The sequence below is a fragment of the Mesocricetus auratus genome, unplaced genomic scaffold, assembly GCF_017639785.1.
Source record: "Mesocricetus auratus isolate SY011 unplaced genomic scaffold, BCM_Maur_2.0 Super-Scaffold_100025, whole genome shotgun sequence".
In the NCBI taxonomy this organism is placed as follows: Eukaryota; Metazoa; Chordata; class Mammalia; order Rodentia; family Cricetidae; genus Mesocricetus; species Mesocricetus auratus.
In genome coordinates this window covers 2,094,264-2,114,316 of record NW_024429206.1, presented here as the reverse complement: position 1 = coordinate 2,114,316, position 20,053 = coordinate 2,094,264, and the positions used below count along the sequence as shown (strand labels likewise).

Sequence of the window (20,053 nt, the reverse complement as noted above, 5' to 3'; positions counted from 1 at the left end):
CTGGCAGGCCTTACCCTTCTCCCCTGTTCCCTCTGCTTGCTAAGAAACATTATTCCTTATTTGGCACTTCCTCCCCCTAAGGCTGACTACCAAGGTTCAGCTATTAAAGTATTGAAGTCCAGTAATCAAAAGCCGCCTTTGGCTCACCTCATTAACACGCCCAATTAAAAACACCTCATCCTAACATGGGGTTTCTGCTTTTACATTTACAAACTGCCATTTGCCTATGGACCACATCTGTCTCCTCTCTATCCAGAGGTAATCCTTTGTGCTTCCCCCGCCCCACAAACACACCTTCCCCTTGCCCCTTCTCTCACCTCTCCCTTCTTTCCTTCCCTTCTCCTCTTCATCAACCGCCTGTCTTTGTCCCTTGTCCCTGCCCTCTGTCCCTCTGGGGCAAGTAAATCTCCTTTGAGCTGAGAACTTGGTCTTGGGGTGTCCTATGCTGACTCTGAGGATCCCTACAGCTCTTGTCTAGCCCAAGACTCTGGGGTTTGGTTTATAGCTTCATAACTAATTAAAGGTACTTAGGATTGAAATATTCAATGGAAAGCTGAGTGCTGGTGGCACTTTAATCCCAGTCCTTGGGAAGCAGAGGCAGGTGGATCTCTGTGAGATCATGGCCAGCCTGGTCTACAGAGCTACACAGAGAAACCCTATCTCGAAAAAAATAAATAAATGAATGAAATGAAAAAAATTCAAGAAACAGGAGGTGTCCAGCCCAGGCAAGGCACACACCCCACTGCCTCAGTTTCCCTTTATCCATCCCTGTTTCTGTTCTTTCCATCGGTTAGCCACCCACTGGGAGGGGCTTCCCACTGTGTGCCTGGCATTCCACTGTCTCAAGTGATCTTTAGCTGCTTGATGTCTCTTCCATGAAAGTTGACCACGAGAAAGTATGGGGGGTGTAAAGGGAAACCTTTTCCTTGAGAGAAGCCTTCCCGCCAGCCTGGTTCCAGAGCCACATGAGTCCCAAATAAACACACAGGAGGCTATATTAATTATGAAGCTGTTGGCCTTGCTTGTTTCTTACTGGCTAGCTCTGACTTAAGTATTTATCCCATAATTGCTAATCTAAGTATTTCTCTTACCAGAGAGGTTTCCAGGCTTCCTACCCCATGGTGTTACATCTTGACTCTCTGTGTTTCTCCTTCCCAGAGTCCTTCTGGACTCCTAGTCCCACCTATCTTGGTTCGCTGTTGGCCAACAGTGCTTTATTGACAAATACACAGGACTTCCTCAACATCTCCTCTTTTCAGTTTAAACAAAAAGAAAGGTCTTAACTTTAACATAGTAAAATTATAGGGGGGATATGGGGAGAGGTGATGCACGCATGAATGCATCCATGTAGGCACACATGCGCGTGCACGCATGCACACACACACACACACACACACACACACACACACACACACACACACAGGACTCCTTATTCTCATTAATACTTTCTGGATGTCAGACACTATAGCAGCCCAGAACTGGAAACCATTCTGAATGTCTGCATTTCTAAGCACCAAGGAAAAGGCTGGAGCCTCTCAGGATGGAAGGATTTATCTCCAGGTTGGTCCTGCCTGTAGAGCGTCACTCCTCACTGGACCTCAGAATTCCAAGGACATTCTACCTCTCATTCATTCTATGAACATACTCTGAGCCCCCTCCAGCTGGCCATGGGCAAGACACGGGCTATGGTAGCTTCACATTTTTTCTCCACAAACCCATAGCTGTGGTCAGAGGACCAGATTGTCCTTGTGTTTTGCTGGACATGAAAGTCCCAGCCCCAATCCTGGGCTCCTCCTCACAGCAGTCTTTCTCTATCTGGACCTGCCTCCCATGTTTTCAATCTACACAGAAGCCTGTGAGCTGCACAGCCCTCCTCACACAATCTCCCAAACAGGGTGGGACAGATATCATCATAAGCAGTTTCTGGGTAATTGCTGGCACCGAAGACAAATAGGCCCACAGACCTTGTGATTGGCTAGAAACAGATTTAAAAGAGCCAGCACCACAAGGTGAACCTCCTGTCCAGTCGTGGGTAAGAGCCACCTGGCCCCAAGTGTCATATTTCTAGTTCCCTAACCCAGAAGCCAGAGCCACCACTGCCTCAAACACGCCGGGAGCATGGCAAAGCTTCCAACCTATTGCCCTTGCCACACTCCTCTCTGCTACGCCCAGACCCCAGCCCTAGACTTGGCTACCAGTAGAAGATGCTGGAAGAGATGGTGCCCTCAATTCAGTCTAGCCATATGCTCCTTCTCAAAGGCGCGTTTCTCAAGTGGATGGATTTAAAGCCCCTCGCTTCCTGCCAACATTACATGCTTCTCTTTTCCAGCAGGCTGGTCCAAACTCATCCTCCCCTGCCTTCTCAACATGGGGGAGGAAGGCAGTCAGAATAGATGAATTAGACAGGTCTTCCTGAATACTCTCCTCCTCCACAAGACGAGCCCAGAGATAGGATGAAGCTGCCAGAAACTGGCTTTTCAATCTGAATCCCCGAGGGGAACTGTCATGCTCCAGGCCATGGCTGCTCAGTATGCAGTCACCAGGACCCTGTTCCTGAGCTACAGCTGGGATCACCCAGACTCTGCAGGGACTTTGTGAGCTTTCCCTGCCCAGCTCCAGGAGAGTTCCCAAAGACCAAACTGCTCACTCTAAAAGTACTCCACCATGCCTCATTGTAGGGACAGCTCCCCTTTGACTCTGTCTGAAAAGCTGGAGCCAGAACTATCCAGAACAAAGTGTGTTGAGTCCTGGCCTCAGTGTGGAAGAGGATGAGTCTCCACGCAAAGAGCAGCCTCCCTCAGTGACAGGAGCAGTGAAATCCCTGGGCTTCTCTAGAGAGGAGACGCTGCCTGGCTTGCGGGTCCCAGAGGTGTCCTTGTAGGACCTCTTTGCGTTTTACCACTTCTAGAAACCACACTGCCTTCTCTGCCAGGTCAACCAGTGTTCTCCCTTTCTGAATCCACACAGGAGCAATGATGAGCCTCTCCGGGGACATCCTGGGAGCTCTGAGACAGAGCCACATTGAACACGGGGTCCACTTGTAGTCAAAGCCAATCTGAGAAACAAATCCAGTGAACCCAGCACCCCTTAGAGCCCTGTGGTTGGCTGTGACGCCTGCCCGCCACCCACAGCCTCTTCCAGAGACCACTCGCAGCAGGAACATGAAAGCTCACAGGTGGGTCTTTCCTCAGGACTGTGACACCCCTCCCCCACCTACCCACAGCTCCTCCCCTTGTCTATGTCTCTGAAGACAACCTGCCCATGCTCAAGAACACACTCTTCATGTGCAAGCAGAGTGAGGACCGACCCCCTTAACCTAGCCATGGAACCTTCCAGGCCAGCCATGGAACCTTCCGGGCCTTGCATCCTTCTTGTCTCATTTGCACCAATGGCCTCATGAGCCACTGCTAACAGAAGTGATCATTTTCCCACTGACAGTCATTGGTTCATCAAGTTTACATTGTAAATGTGAAGTGTAGCTTCAGAAAATGTGGCTGGTTTCCATAGTCTCTGCCGTAGTCTGGATATCACTGCAGTGTCCCCCAGAGGTTCATGCGCTTGCTGGAGCAAGTTCCTACATGGTGGAAGACACAGCAAGGGAGAAAGCTGACTGCCCATCCTACCCTCACCTTCAATTCCGGAACCCAGGGACTTCTGAATAGGCAGAGGAGAGGCAAGGAGCCCGCAGCCCTGCATGCATGTTCCAGCCCCCGCGAGCCCACCATCTGGCACTCTGCTTGGATCTGCAGTGTTTACTTTCTGAAACTCTGCAGTCATGGGGTCTGAGATGGGAAGCGACTGTGTGTGGAAAACTGCGCTTCCTCTCATATGTTCCAGTGGCACAGAACAGCTTGCTTTCTGTACTTTAAAAACAAACGAGAAAGGAAAAATGAAAAAGGCTTGCCAAGCCCTTTCCCCACTGAGGCAGGAAGCCTGGAGAGTCCAGAAAGGGAGGAACCTCTCTCTGAATGGTGGGGTCACCTGGAGCCTGGTATGATGGGAAAGTGTCAGCAGGTGCAAGGGAAAAAAAAAAAAACAAGCATCAGGTGTGTAGTTCCATTAAGGGTGCCCTCTGAACCTCTGGTCTCTTCTGGGACTCTGCAGACGAGCTGGGTGAGAGCTGCGACATGACACCTGTGTTGTAGAGTAGTGAGCCCGGGAGCCCGGAGAATGGGTCTTCAGCTCCTGCAGGGAAGCCTGAGCACTCACTGTCGCTCTGTCCCTGAGTATGGGCAGTGTCTGCAGTGCGCAATGGTTGACGGTGTTCCCACGCTCAGCGTTCTGCAACCCCTCGCAGTTCCCTTCTGTCCGCTAACTGCTGCTCATCCTTTACATCCTCACTCCCAGAGCGTATCAGGAGTCTTGTTCTTCCCCTAAGTCTCAAGTAGCACGAACCAACATGCACGGCAATGTGGGCATGCTTATTTGATTGCTACCTTCCCAGTAGTCAGAAGTGTCGTGTGACATTTGGATCACATTCGGACAATAATGTTTGCTTTGAGTCAGAGGGTGGAGCTAGCCACTGGCTGACAAAAATTAACCAAAGAGGCGTCGGGTTGAGGACAGATGGGAGACAGGAAGCAGAAAGGCAGGGCTGAGCGAGGACCTCAGCCCTATTGGATGGAGGAACTGAAGAGTGGCTTCTCTGATCATTCAGGTTCTTACTCCTGATTTTGTTTTATTGATAATTAGATAAGCGCTTCAGAAAAGCCCTGAAGAAGAGAGGTCTGTCCTCTGCCCAAAGCACCCCGAGATGGAGGGAGGGTAAACCTGTACAGCCCCTCCCACCCACCTCAGACACTACTACAGAAGTGTCCCCTTCTGAAGCTCAATCCTCTGTCCTCACCACAGCTGTCTCTGGCTCCCAAAGTGGGTGATCTCAGAGGCCTGGCCTAGAGGAAAAGGGAGGACGTCAGACAACCAGTCCTTCACCAGGACAAAGCAACTTAGTTGTTCTCATTATCTCTGTGCTTTGGCTGTTTGTGCTGCTGACCTTCCCTTTCAAAGACAGAGGGTGCTGGGCCAGGTCCTACTGAGCAGGCTCCTGGGCTTGACTCAGCCTGCCGTGAAGGAGAAACCCTGCCTCCTTGTCTTCCAGCCCTTTTATTCAGTGGTTGGTATGAAGGATGGGGGGGGGAGCTACAGTGCCAAGGGGATCCCTTGGATGTTGTCACCACTGCAGAAGCAGAATCCCAGACTCCAGAGGATGTGTATAGGGAGGACACCGGGCAGGCCCTTCCTTCCACTGAGGTGAAAACAGGAAGGGAAGCCCCAAGCAAGCTTCCCAGGTTCCCCTTCTAGTTCCTCAGCCAGGCACTGGGTTTAGCTGGTGTGTTAGATCATTGCTTCCACTCTCTATACAGAACACAGTGTTCCCCACTCCCCTGAGTCTCCTCTAGGAGTCACCTCAACTCCCAGCACCTCGGTTTTGGTGATACTGACCTACTACTATCTGCTTCCAAGACAAGCATCTGCCGCCATTCTGGCCAGCTAGCACATTCTATCCCGCTCCAAAGATTGACTCAGGAGGGGAGCAGGTTCAAGCTAGGCATGATGGTATTCAAGACCCAGATTTTGCTCCAATTATTGAAAGAGGGTTTCCTGGAGGCCAGCTCATGAGATCTAGCTTGCGGGAGAGAACAGAGGACAAAGGTGAAGGAAGGAGAAGGAACCTTGAAGATGTGACTGAAGCACCAGGTTATGTCTGTGCCTGGAGCTTTCTGTACTTACATTTCAGTTACGGGAAGACTTCCTAGAAGATCCTGTATAACAACATTTTCTGTCCATTAACAATGAAATAGGACCCCCTGAATGTGGGTGTCAGTGAGGAGGCCTAGGTAATCTGTTGGGCCTTGGGTAGTAGATCAGTATTTATCCCGGATATACAAATGGACTTTGGACTCCCATCCAACAATGAGAGATTCACTCTCACCCTGGACTCTCAGGGGAGGGTCTGGGCCCTGCCCTGGACGAAATGACAGACTATGGACACCCCCCATGGAGGGCCTCACCCTCCCTGGGGAAATGAGGGGATATTGGGGGGTTGGTGGGAGGGCACGGGAGGAAGGGAGGGAAAGGGAGAGGGACCTGGAATTGATATGTGAAGCAATCTTGTTTCTAATTTAAATTTAAAATTAAAAATAAAAAATGAAATAGGAAGCAGGACGTTGGTGGCTTGCACCTTTTAATCCCAGCACTTGGGAGGCAGAGGCAGGCGGATCTCTGTGAGTTCAAGGCCGGGCTGGTACAGAGTGAGTTCCAGGACAGCCTTCAAAGCAATACAGAGAAACCCTGTCTCAAAAAAAAGGAAAGAAAGAAAGAAGGAAGGAAGGAAGGAAGGAAGGAAGGAAGGAAGGAAGGGAGGGAGGGGAAGTCAGTAAATAGGTAATGTCATATATGGTGGCTCATGCATGCGATCCCAGCACACAGAAGCCTAAGGCAGGAGGATTGCCATGAACTTGTTGCCTAAACCACACTGCGAAACTGTATCTTGGGATTGTCCAATAGTGTCAGCCCATAAAGTGGCAGTAATAAGGATGTGATTTTTAGCTCCTGTCTCCTGTCTGGATTTGATAAACAATTATAGACTTGATTCTTTGCACTGGCCACCCAGCTGCCTGAGGCCAGTTCCAAGATACCTGTCCAGCCAGCACACCTAGCATGTGTAAACCCGGAGTTTGATCCCCCAGGATAACATAAGCCAAGAGTGGTGGAGCATACTCGTAACCTAAGCACCCAGAAGGTGGAGACAGGAGGTTCAAGATCATCTCCAGCTATGGCAAGTTTGAGGACAGCCTCGACTGTACGAGAGCTGTCTCAAGAGAAAGAAAAGAAGGAAGGGAAGGAGAGAGGGGAGGCAAGAGGGAAGGAAAGGAATGAAAATAAAAGAAAGTGTGTTCTGCCACGAGAGATCTGGTAACCTTGAACCTTAGAGAAGAGACTAGTGCTGGAGAAACAAACCTAGAAATGTGCCAGGCAGGGCTGGGGCTCGGCACAGGGCAGGGAGACCAGCACCACACGTGGGAAGTCAACAGCAATGCCTCAAGTTGCCAGGCCAGGTGCTGGCGCATACGGCCTTCTCCTCCGTTTCCCTGTGGATTTCTGGATTTGGAGACAAGCCATTCGTGATGTTCAGTGGGTCACTCCTTGAAAAAGGTACGGCGTAGTCTTCTACTGTCCTGACCACCCACCCATCTGTCCTCTTCAAGATCAATTCAGGGCAGACACCAGATTCCCCTAGCAGAGGGCTCTGGAGCCTCTCTGCTCTAGAGGATGCTCCTGCTAGGCCCTCACTGGACCTGCAGGCCATGTATCCTATATTCTCATGTAACAGCTGCAGAGGCCTCCTCCACGGTCTGTCTCCCTCCAACAGACAACTTGGCAGCTTTCTCTGCAAACATGACACTCCTATTGAACTAACTGCATGACGACGGGAATCAGTGGCAAGGTCAGTCTGGTGACCCTTGAGACAGGGTCTAGCAGGACTGCCATCTAGGACTCCTCCCCCCGGTGGAATTTCAGACAGCAGCACAGATGGTGGGACAATTTGCTGCTGGCAACACATACCTCAAATAAGGGTACCACACATATCCTCCGAGGGCTCAGAGTTTTTGCAGTGAACAAGAAACAACACAACCTACCTAAGATGCTCTTGCAAATTGCAAGGTAAATACAAGATTATTTCCCTCCTCAAACTATGGCTAATTACACTGGACTGAGTGTACAAATTGCAGACAAAGCTGTTGGTGCTATCTATCACTGACTCCATGTTTACTCAGCGAGCCTGCCCTGCATCAGGTGGCAGGAGTCATACATAGAATGAACTCCAGCTAACCCCTCTCTATCCAGCCTTCACAGGAGGTTCCTAGACTGCCTGCTCCAGCTGTCCTGAGATCCTGCTGGGGATCTATCAGACCTGAACTCCACACTGGCATTGCTTCTCAATCTCTGCTTAGCACCCAAGTGATATATATATAATCTCAGGGCTTCATTGCATAAAATGGGCATGATAAATTTTGGGCTTTGAAGGGCTAAATAGACAGCATTGCCTTAGAGTTGAGAGTTGACCTAGGGTACATAATGGTGGATACATGTCACCAACACATCACTAGTAGTCCACCAATGGTGACATCTCTCATGCAACAGGTTAATAGTGGGGCTGTCATGCTTTCTGCTGTTTCCCCTCTGTAAAGTTTTATTTTTTATTTTTTAAATAATTTATTTACTTTATTTTATGTGCATTGGTATTTTGCCTGCATGTATGTCTGTGTGAGGGTGTCAGATCCCCTAGAACTGGAGTTACAGACACGTGTGAGCTGCCATGTGGGTGCTAGGACTTGAACCCAGGCCCTCTGGAAGAACAGCCAGTGCCCTTAACCACTGAGCTGTCTCTCTAGCCCTGAGTATGGTACTTTTTAAAAGCCAGCCTGAAGGTCAGGCAGTGGTGGTGAATTCCTTTAATCCCAGCACCTGGGAGGCAAAGGCAGGCAGATCTCTGTGAATTTGAGGACAGCCTGGTCTACAGAGCGAGTGCCAGGACAGGCTCCAAAGCTACATAGAAAAACCCTACCTCAAAAAAAAAAAAAGGAGGAGGGGGGGAAGGAAGGAAATAATGAAGGAAGAGAGAGAGAGAGAGAGAAAGAAAGAAAGAAAGAAAGAAAGAAAGAAAGAAAGAAAGAAAGAAAGAAAGAAAGAAAGAAAGAAAGAGAAAGAAAGAAAGCAAGCCTGAATTGTCAGTCCCACACCCAAGGCCCTCAGGCTCCCTCTTGCAGATGGCAGGGTCCCTGCTCTGTGCACAAAGACACACTGAATCTGTCAGAGTCTGCATCCATCAACTGTCTACTGAATCCATCCCCATCTCTCGCACAACCCAACTTGGATGTTTGGTGCTTCTGTAGTTCAACCATAAATAATGACATTTGCCTGGTGCCCTGAAATGAGATTACGCATCAGAGTCTGAGCCCCAAGGCATGAAAGGAAATGTCTCTGGGGAATTTCTGGGAAAGCTTTGTCTTGACATAGAAATTGCTTCCTTTTTCTTCTTTCGGTTTTGAATGTCGATGTGATGGTTAGGGTGTGGTAGCCACTTTTTAGCGATGAAGTCTAAAGATACTGAAGCAAGTCTGACTTCTCCTTCACGTTCTCCAACAGCTCTTTGAGCCCCACATTGCCTATCTGCCCCACATTTGCTTAAGTTATTGTGCTTGGGTTTCTGTTTGGTGCAAATGAACTTATTCTCAAATGAGATCAACCCCGTTAGATCCAGCAACCATGATTCACGGAAGATAGCCCTCATTCCATGCCTTGGTCAATGCACTGCAGATATTGAGGCTTCATGCCACATACTCAGAAGTACCAAGTAATCTAGAACCCACAGAGAAAGCCTGGCTTCCAGCAGTGGAGCTCTCCGTGGAGCTGAGGGTGGGGGTATGTGGGTGGGGATCTCAGGAGGTCTGCAGCCAGTTCACGATGATGAGGGAAGTGGTCACCTACTTGCCCTGTTGAAGGTTCCTACTCCTCAGTCGAGCAGTGTGAAGATGCCAGGCTTCTGATCATCAGAGGTAGGATCAGAGAGGCCATGCCCAAGCCCCAAACCTGCCTCTTTTCTGGATGCAGCAGACAGATTTCCTCTGTAGGCACCCAGTTAGTGCAAATGGCGCCAGCAGATGGGTGCCAAGCCCTGCTTCCTTGTAATCTGCTTAATTTAAACAAAAAGGAACTTCATATTTTCTCAGAATATTTTTCTTCTCAACATCCTGCTGGGTCCCAGAGCACATCCTGAGTCTCTGCTCAGCCTTCCTGGTCTTTCCCAGGTGACAGCTCCTTTTTAGAGCAGCTCACAAGGGGACTTGACCTTGACTCTTAAGGCCAGTTCTGCAAAGGTGACTTCAGTAAAATGTCCAGTTGTAGACAAGACTCCAAGGTTGCTTCTTGAAGAAGGAAGGACTGCTCATCTCCTTCAAGAGGTCACTGGCAGGTGGCCACAGCCACTCCATGGCTTTGGGGGATAAGCTTCCCACAGCCCTGAATGGAACTACCCTCCACCATCCTCCCCTGGCCAGTAGGAGAGAAGGCACAGTCAGGAAGCCAGAATTCTGCTTGCTGGCCCAACAATAGCCATGCAACTCTGGACCTCTGCATCTTCCTCTCAGGAATGTGGCTGTCTCTATTAGAATAGTGTCTGCAAGGGCTACAGAGACGTCTCAGTTGAGGCCCTGGGTTCAGTTCCCAGTACCTGCATGGTGGCTTACAACCATTGGTAGCTCCAGTTCTAAAGGATCTGATACCCTTTTCTGAACTTGGGGAACACCAAGCATGCACATAGTTCACGCCTGCCCGCAAAACACTATGCATAGCCGGGCGTTGGTGGCGCACGCCTTTAATCCCAGCACTCGGGAGGCAGAGGCAGGCGGATCTCTGTGAGTTCGAGGCCAGCCTGGTCTACAAGAGCTAGTTCCAGGACAGCCTCCAAAGCCACAGAGAAACCCTGTCTCGAAAAAAAAAAAAACACTATGCATATAAGATTTAAAAAAAACAAAACAAAACTCTAGGGCGGTGGTGGCACATGCCTTTAATCCCAGCACTTGACTAGCTATTTCCAGGACAGTCTCCAAAACCACAGAGAAACCCTGTCTCAGAAAAAAAAACCCTCTAAAAATGTCTTTTAAAAATGGTGTCTGCAATAATCAGGGCTCATTCAGTAGCTTCAGATAGCAGACACCCCAACTAGGAACAGCATAAATCAGAAAAGAAGGCTCTCCTGGTGCCCAGGGGTAGTGTGAACTTCAGGTATGGCAAAATCCAGGAGCCAAGCCAATGTCATCAAGACAAAGCCTCTTTCTCCTGGCTGGTGCCTCATAGCTGGCTGCTTCTAGATTCCTTGCCTGTTCTGGTGACGAGAGGGTGCCAGCTGTCCAGACTTCTAACAGCTCCAAGCACTTGGCTCAGAGAGCGTTCCTTCTCTTCACATGTACAGTGGATTAACTTTCGGTTGCTGTGACCAAATGCCTGTGAGAAGCAATGCAAGAGGGAGAATTCCTGAGTTGGCTCACAGTTTCAGGGAGCTTGTGCCAAGGTTGCTCTTAACTACTAAGCCATCTTTCCAGCCTTTCCTGGAGCATTCTTAAAGTCACCATAGAGTACCTCCTCCCACCAAAATGGCCAATAATAAAAGCAGGCAAGCTATACAGCTTACACAGTGATCAGAGGCTGTGAACAGGCCCTTAATGGTGTGTGGGCATCCCCAGTTGCTGTCAACCACATGACAAAGCAGCTCAGCACCTGAAAGCCACAGTTTGAGCAGGGACCACATGGGTCCCCAAAGCATTGCCCGGAAGTACTGGTCACTCTGAAGATGGAGGAAGAAGGAAATTTACCCAGCTCATGCCATGAGGCAGCATCACCATCACAGAGCAACTCTACTCCTTAGGTAACAACCTTTGATCCTTTGATTCAGACTAGGTATGAAATCACAAATGTCCCTGTGCACTCCCCACTGGAACAAAAACCCAACTGACCATCCTAGAGCGATATGGATAAGTTAGCTGCTGCTTTCTCCAGGGATTCACGCAGCTGCTGAGACAGGATGTTTATGTCCAGCATCTCAGTGCTTCCTGAACGCAGCTGCTGAGACAGGATGTTTATGTCCAGTATCTCAGTGCTTCCTGAGATGGCATCCAGTGCCCCAGTGGCCCACCTTCACATCATCTACGGTATGAACTCCTGTGTCTGTCTCCAGGATGGGAGCCATTTCTGCAGCCCTGCCACACTCTCTGCCTCAGTGCCTCTGCTGGGGCTGCCTGGCCAGTACAACTCACCTGCTGCCTGTAGAGCCCCAGGATTGGTTGAGCCATTTGGTAGGTCAAGGAGTCCAGTAGCCCTGGTTGCCTCGGCAACAAGCAGGATCACTCCATCTCCACAACTCCTGAGTTGTTCTGCTAGACACAGCCCAGTGATGGACAGGAGGAAGGGAAAACCCATAGAGGGCCACCAGCCAGGAGGACAGTGATCCACACACTCTGAGGAAGCCTTCTGGTGTATGCAGTCCCAATGAACGAGTCACTCTGTCCCCAAAAGCCCAACGCTGAAGAAGCTTTCAGTGGATGCGAGCCACCTTTCAGTCACCTTCCCTGCATGTCCAGCATAACCAGATTCCACCCTCTGCAGCAACAGGAGACCAAGCCAGAGTCCGTACATGCAGCATGTTATGGGATCTCCCTACCCTGAGTAAGCAGGGCTGGAGAGGGAGCTTCAGCCAATGTACATCTACTGCATGAGTGGGTGTCTGCACACACATGCACACATACACAAACATGTGCAGCATGTGCACACATGAACACATGCATACATACCTGCATATGCATGCATACATATGTGCACACACAAATGCACGCTCATACACACATGCACAGAATGCTCTTACACATATGTGCATATACACACTTATCTACACACATCTTTACACATATAGTTTTTGCACCATCCCACTTTCATTTTGATATATATATGTATATGCATATATATATATTCACACCTATATACATATATATACAGGATACATATATACAGGGTTGTTTCAAGGTTTATTATTTATTTTTATTATTTTTGTTTGGTTTTTCTAGATAGGGTTTCTCCAGATAGTCCTGGATATTTTAGAACTCTCTGTAGACCAGACTGACCTCAAACTCAGAGATCCACCTTCCTCTGCCTCCCAGGTACTGGGACTAAAGGCGTGCAACACCACTGCCTCACTCAAGATTTATTTTTATCTGTTGTATATAAGTGTTTTTCTGCATATATGAATGTGCACAATGTGTGTGCCTAGTGCTAACAGAAACCAAAAAAAAGTATTGGATTCCTTAAAAATAGAATTATAAACAGTTATGAACTGCCATGTGCATGCTGAGCATCAAACACGGGTCCTAAAGTCCTGTTACCTGCTGAGCCATCTCTCCAGCCCTTGTTTAGTTTTTAAGTAGGGTCTCAATGCCTAGACCAGGCTAGTCTTGAACTCTGAGAGCTCTACCTGCCTCGGCCTCTCAAGTGATGATATTAAAGGTGTGTGCTACTATGTTCTTTATTTATGTATATGTGTGAGTAAATGCCATGTGTACAGGGCTATCTATGGAGGCCCGAGGAGTGTACCTTATACCCTTGAGCTAAAGTTACAGGTGGTCATAAGCCATCTGAAGTGGATATTAGGGACTGAATTGGGGTCTTCTGGAAGAGCAGCAAACACTCTTAAGCACTGAGCCATCTCTCCAGGCTTTTTGTTGTTTGTTCTTTGTAAGCCTACGGTCTGAGTATTCCTGGGCAGTCTCCCATCCAAGTGCTACCTTGCTTAATTTCTGAGGTCAGATGAGATTGGGCATGTTCAGGGTGGTATAGCTGGGTTCTTTTCGGGGGTATTTTTTGTTTTTTCTTTTGAGACAACTTTTATGCAGCCCAACCTGACCTCAAAATCTCTATGTAGATAAGATGACTTCGATATTTTTTGTGGAGGTATTTGTATTTGTTCCTGTTTTTTGTTTGTTTGTTGAGATGGTGTCACAGACCTGTAGCCTTGACTGTCCTGGAACTCACTGTGTATGCCAGTCTGACCTTGAACTCACATAAGCCGTCTGACTCTGCCTCCAGAGTACAGGAAGTTAAAGGCATCCTGCTGTTTTGTTTTTGAGAGAGGGTCCCATGTAGCTTAGGCTGACCTGAAACTTGCTGATAATGTTGCACGTGCTTTTGCATTTATTACATGTATTTAATTGCTAGGAGGTGGAATATACATGTCCCAGTGGAAGTTAGTGTTCTCTTCCCAGGGATCACATTCAGGGTAAAGCGTCTTATGAGCCAGGTCACCAACCCTACCCTGAATTTCTGCTCCTCCTTCCTCCACACTCAGACCACATGAACCACCTAATGATGCTGGCGGTCAAACCCAGAGTTTCATGCATGCTGGGCAAACGCTCTATCAGCTGAGCCAGCCCACACACACAAAAGGAACAGCTAATCTATGTATCCAATTACCAATACTATCACAACCCTGGATCCATTAGTGTGATGTTCCATGAATACACGACTTGCTGTGTGGGGAAGATTCATGATTGTAGTCAAGCTGGTGCTGGGAATTTTTATTTTTGCTTTACTCAGAATTCAAACACCAAATAACAACAGTGATTCTTTGGTGACATGCATTTCCACATTCAATTAAAACTGGAGCCATTGGTTCAGTAGATGCTCCCAGGCAGCCTGCCAAAGGCTGCTCTGCAGGACTGATAAAGAGCCCCCTGCAGTGAATGTGTCACTCTGGAGAGGAAGCTTGTGGCCCTGGTGACGTGTAAGTCTAGCGCCATGGCCTAAGGACCAACAGTAGGCTCAGCCTTGTCTTCTAGCTCATGGTGCAGGATGCAGAACGTTATGAACACACTCTGGTCCCCTCCCTGAGGAACCGAGCTTGGAAGACCCTAGCAGTTCATGCTCCTAGCAGCCAAGCATTCTCTCCAGCTCCACCCCAGGGCCATGGCCCTCTCTATGAGGTCTCAATGCTCCATGAGAAGTTCCCAACGTCCTTTGCATCCTAGGTGCCACAACAACCCTTCCCTTGGCTCCGGCCCGCTAGGAGACCCTGAGGAGTACACTGTGGTTGTACAGAGCCAGCTTGGGTGGCATCTGACTCCGGGTGAGGGGTACAGTTTGCTCCAAGAGTGCCAGGAATCTGCAAGGGTTTTATTGATCGCAGATGTTGTCTAACATCTGGTGAGAAGCTGGCAGCCCATCTGACTAACTCCACTGCGGGCTGTGTGTCTGTCATAGGGCACCTTAATAGACACAAGCAGAAACAAGAGGCAGCTCTGTGGGGACACGCACATGACAAGGAAGTGGTGCCCTCTAGCACTCTGTAAAGTGCCATTATCATGCAACCAAGCAACAGCACCCCAGCCACATCCTGAGACTCCAGAGGGGACCACCCATCATGTCCCTCCTGAACCTCTGTCCACACAGGTTGTCACTTGGGGGGGGGGTCTTTTCTTTTTTCTTCTTCTTTTTTTTTTTTTTTGGTGTTTCAAGACAGGATTTCTCTGTATTGTTTTGGAGGCTGTCCTGGAACTCACTCTACACCAGGCTAGCCTTGAACTCACAGAGATCTGCCTGCCTCTGTTTCCAGAGTGCTGGGAATGTTTTCTTCAAGGTACTTTGTGTGTGTGTGTGTGTGTGCACACGCATGTGTTTTCTTTAGACAGGGTTTCTCTATGTAATAGCTCTGGCTGTCCTAGAACTCGCTCTATGGACCAGGCTGGTCTCAAACTCAGAGATCTGCCTATTTCTGCCTCCTGAGTGCTGGGATTAAAGGTGTGCACCACTATGCCTAGTTAATAAATATATATTTTAAACTTTTTAAATGAATATAAAAATAAAAATACAAAAAAGAGCTCAATTTACCTTGTGCCTATAAGGCCCTGAGTTCAACTTTAGTGCCAAAAAAATATTTTTTAATTTAAATAAGAGAACAAAAACAGAAACCTCTCATTTCTAAACCTGCCCTTATCAGCCTATAGTACTTTTTTCCAGGCATTACAGACATGTGCATGTGCACACACACACATTTACATATACATGCAATTAGTGTGATTTTTGCCCCAACAAAGCCACTCCCTCTCAGTAATCAGATCATTTTCAAGTTTCCTATACTGACCTAAACATCCTCCCGAGTCGTAGAGCCCATCCAGAAGCCTTCTGACCCAGCAGAATCCTTGAGAATGCGTTTGTCCCTTAGGACATAGTCTCAGCACCTGGCCCTGCCTGGGTTATTTCTTGAGGTACTGTCTAGGCTTCTCCCCTCTCTCTGGCACTTTCAAGAATCTGGATATCAGGGGCTAGAGACCCAGCTCAGTAGTTACGAGCGTGTGCTGCTCTTATAGAGGGTCTAGTTTGTGTCTGGGTGCCGACGGCAGGCCACTCGCAACTGCCTGTAACGCCGGCTCCCAAGGACTCGATGCGTCTTCTGGTCTCTGCGGGTGCCTGCACGTGTGGCATCTGCACTCACACACGAGAGAGGGTTCTGTGACTTCAAGTGAAGAGTTTACACTCGTACACTTCCTGCCTCGAACTGGGCATCCTGGGGTCAAGCACAGCAATGGCCTCTGGTTTCTGACAACCAGTGGAACAGAGCCACACAGCTTGTAGGCGGTAATGACCTACTTTCTACCGTCCCTGCTGTCACTACACACTTAAAAGCCACCGTCGCCGTGCTCCTCCTCAGCCCTTCAAACAAAGGATTTGACTTCTGTTTAAAATCATTTCCTGCAGCTGTGTCCTTAGCCATTTTCCTGATCCCTTGACCGCCATGTTATCTGTCACTGATAGATATCAAAGTATTACCACCAGCGAAATGAGGGTGACACAGAAAATGGTTTGGCGTTAGCTGAGTGATCAGTGATCTTCAGGTCAGGCAATCTTAAGAGAGGTTGAGTGGAGGACCAAGTCCTCAGCCTCAAGGCCTGTGATCTGTCTGACCTTATTTGCACTTGGGATGCAGAGACAGGTGAGCTCCGGGACATCCAGGGCTACCTTGTCTCAAAAAAAAAGGAAGGAAGAAAGGAAAACGAAACAAAGGAAGGAAGGACAGAAGGTCTTTGTAATTAAGTAAGGGTGTGTAGCTGTGACCATCCTGAATTTAGGGTGAATCTTAGATCCAGTAACCTTTCCTGATGAGCAGAGAGTAATTAGCCAGGTGTGGTGATGTACAGCACTGATCCCAGCACTCCAGAGGTAGAGAGAGGTGGATCTCTGTGAGTTCCAGGGCAGCCAGGACTACATAGAAGAAACCATGTCTTTAAAAAAAAGTGAAGAGAGAAATTGAAGCTCTCTCTCTCTCTCTCTCTCTCTCTCTCTCACACACACACACACACACACACACACACACACACACACTGTGAAGATGTGAAGACAAGGGTGGAGACTTAATCTGGAGGCCAGGAATCCCAGCACCACAGGTGCGCAGGTCGGGTAAGAGAAGCCTACAAGACACACAGAGGCCCAGGAAAAGCCAGGCCAATAGCCTCCGGCTGAGAAGACGAGTTCCAGCTGCCTTTTTCTTGTTTATTAACAGCAGCTCCAGGAAGTGAACATAATGGGGAAAACAGCCGCACTGTTCCTCACCGGCTGGCTGAGTCCTGCTCCACCCAGACAGGAATTGTGGGTAGCAAGATGCTCTATCCATACTGACAGTTTTGGGTCCAAAGTTCCCATGGGCCTGGGGCTGGACTGGCAGACCTAGAGGCTCACAACCTCAGGCCCTGGGAGCTAGGGGTCTATTGCTACAGCTTTAGAAGCCGAAAGGCTCCTGGTTCTCAGCTTGGAGGCTATTGCTCTGGGCTTTACCAAGCAGAAGCCCTGGGACTTGGCAGCTATTATAATCCCCAGCTTCCAGCAGCAGTGAATGCAGCAGCAGCAGGCGCATTTACCAGCACTGCACCTTCTGGATGGGCTTCAGTTTCCAGGACCCTTGGGTCCACAGCAACTAGTTTTACAGCGCTGGTGCCACACTTCAGAACGTGGAAGTGACTGCGAGGGTTCCCTGGGGTGTCTGAAAAAAGCTGGTCGCTGAGGCTTGCATGTCATACTCAAGGCAGTCAGCTTGTCTTTTGGGGGAGTGGGGATGGACTACGGCAGAGAGTCACTGCATAGTCCTGGCTGGCCTTGGAACTCACCTTGTAAACCAGGCTGGCTCACAGAGATCCACCTGCCTCTGCTGAAGGCATGTGTGCCATCAGGCCTGACCTGGCCAGCTTATCCTAAAAAGGCAGTCTAGCCAGATGATAGGCTGGTAGTCCTCCAGTGAGGCAGCAGGACAGCAGGTACAGGTCTCACAATTACGAGGTCAAGCTGCCCTGGTCCCCAACATCTTTGTTTAACTTAAAGGAAAAGTAAACATTTTAAAGTGGGTACTTACAGTAAAAGTCTATCCCACACATTAGTGGTGCTTTCGATGTACGACACTAGCCAAATACACTAAAGAGCTGGTTCATTTTCCATCTCAATGTAAAGGCCTAAAATAAGTTCCAGGCAGAAGAAAAAGGTATACAAAGGTCCTGGGCAGAGACCAGCTTGAGTGATAAAGCAGGAAGTCCTAGCCATTATTTAAGATAGGAAAGGAAGTCATAGGCCAAGTCCTCAAGGATCTGGGCTGAGTTCCATGTGCTGAGGGAGCTGCTGGAGAAATTTCAGGAAAGGAAGGAAGGACAGCCAGTCCTTGCTTCTCTGATGATGGATATGAGTAAGAGGCTCCTGCTCTTACACGTAAACCCCTCCACCCAGAGTGCTGACCAGAGGGGCCACAGCTGCTCCCCCAAAAGATGTGAATGTGATGAGAGCTGCTGGCACCCCTCAGAGCAGACAGCTGGACAGGAGAAACAAAGCTTCGGATGTTCGCTGAAGCAGCAGAAGGCAAGCAATACCAGGCATTGATGCCGCACAATGCCCGCAAATGAGACTTCCAGAAGTCTGAGTTTGCTAAAAAAAAAAAAAAAAAAAAAAAAGGACAACAGAGAGTACAAATCAAGGCCATGCTCCTGGGTGGTTTTGCTTGCAAAAACGATTTTCAAGTTGGTGCCTCTTCCCAGGTGGCCTCACAATGTCCACCCAACTCTGGAATGACTGGAGGGGTGGGGCCTGCCAGGCTGGTCTTTCTGCAAAACCAGCCACCATGTTAATTGCTTCATAATGGACTACATGTTGATGTATGGAAACAATCAGTGATTCAGGCGACTGCCCTGTGTCCACAGTAGAGATTTGATTACTTTTTTTATCACTAAATTAAATTCCTTCTCCTGTTTGTCTTGTTATGTTAAATCTCTCCAAATCTTAATAGACTGCAATTTCTGCCTGCAGCTCAGCCTCAGATAACATGTCTGTAATTTGTAGGGTCCAGGGCCAGAGGTGCCGAGGAAGCCAGGCAGATGTGTTCAGAGTGCTAAAAATAGGAAGGTGCTGGAGAGCAGCTGGCCAGGAGGTTGGATGCAGGCAGAACAGAGGCTTCCATTCTAAGGCACTTCTTGTCCCCAAGCCACCACACACCTGCCTTCCCATGCTGTGTGTGAGGGACCTCCCAGGATGGGCACAGATGATTCTTGTAGGTCAAGGCAGGGTCCTACCTTCTCCCTCAGACCAACTCCAATCTTGCTTTCAGCCCTGTTCGCTATTGATTCTGCCAGCCAGGCTGCTTCCCTATCCCCAGTACTCAGGCATACCCTGAGGACTCTCCTGGAAGGTCAAAGGCCTCTAAGAATAGAGTTCAAGTATCTCCCCCCAAGTCCAGCTGGTCATGAGCTCCCTGCAGATATAGCAGGACTACTTATATATAGTGTTGACTAACAGGACGAGGGAGAACTGTAATGAACTTATCCAACAGTTTATAATGTCCCCCAAAGTACGGGGTCAGCCAGGTGTGGTGGCACACACCTTTATTTAATTCCAGCATTTGGGAGGCAGAGTCAGGTAGATCTCTGAATTCAAGGCCAGCATGATCTACACAGTGAGTTCCAGGCCAGAAGGACTACATGGTGAGACACTGTTAGAAAGATAGATAGACAGACAGACAATGCAGGGCCAATAACCAATCTACGCAGTGAGTTCCAGGCCAGAAGGACTACATAGTGAGACACTGTTAGACAGACAGACAGACAGACAGACAGACAGACAGACAGACAATGCAGGGCCAACCACCAATGGCCTGCTGTGCGTCTGTGAAGGGCCTATCTGATCCTGGAGCTGCTGTACCCACAGGTGTTGGCAGCTTCTTCAAAGTTGAATTTCAAGCAAGCGAGACTGGGCTGCTCTCCCAGGCTGGGTGCCTGAGCTCAGTGTCCCTCCCTACTCACATGGGTGACCACCACAGCTGAGCCGTGATCATCACTGTGACATCTCTTCACAGCCCAGCACTAGAATGTGCCTGACTGCATAGGGGTCAGGGAGGTACCAGGCAGGCAAGATCCAGAGCCCCGGTGGGTGACAAAGACACCCAGCAAAGTGAACAAAAGCCACAGGCTCCCAGAAGGAAAAT

The 20,053-nt window shown here is 48.9% G+C and overlaps 1 long non-coding RNA gene across 1 annotated transcript in view; it reads right to left on the bottom strand.

Annotated features, from left to right (window-relative positions):
• Positions 1-10,565: 10,565 nt before the first annotated feature.
• LOC121134020 overlaps positions 10,566-20,053 on the bottom strand; it is a 33,653-nt gene continuing 24,165 nt past the window's right edge. The window contains exons 3-4 of the long non-coding RNA XR_005871021.1: positions 11,817-12,159; positions 10,566-11,007 (exon numbers count right to left, since the gene is read on the bottom strand). This is a non-coding gene — a long non-coding RNA (uncharacterized LOC121134020). The remainder of the gene's footprint in view (positions 11,008-11,816; positions 12,160-20,053) is intronic.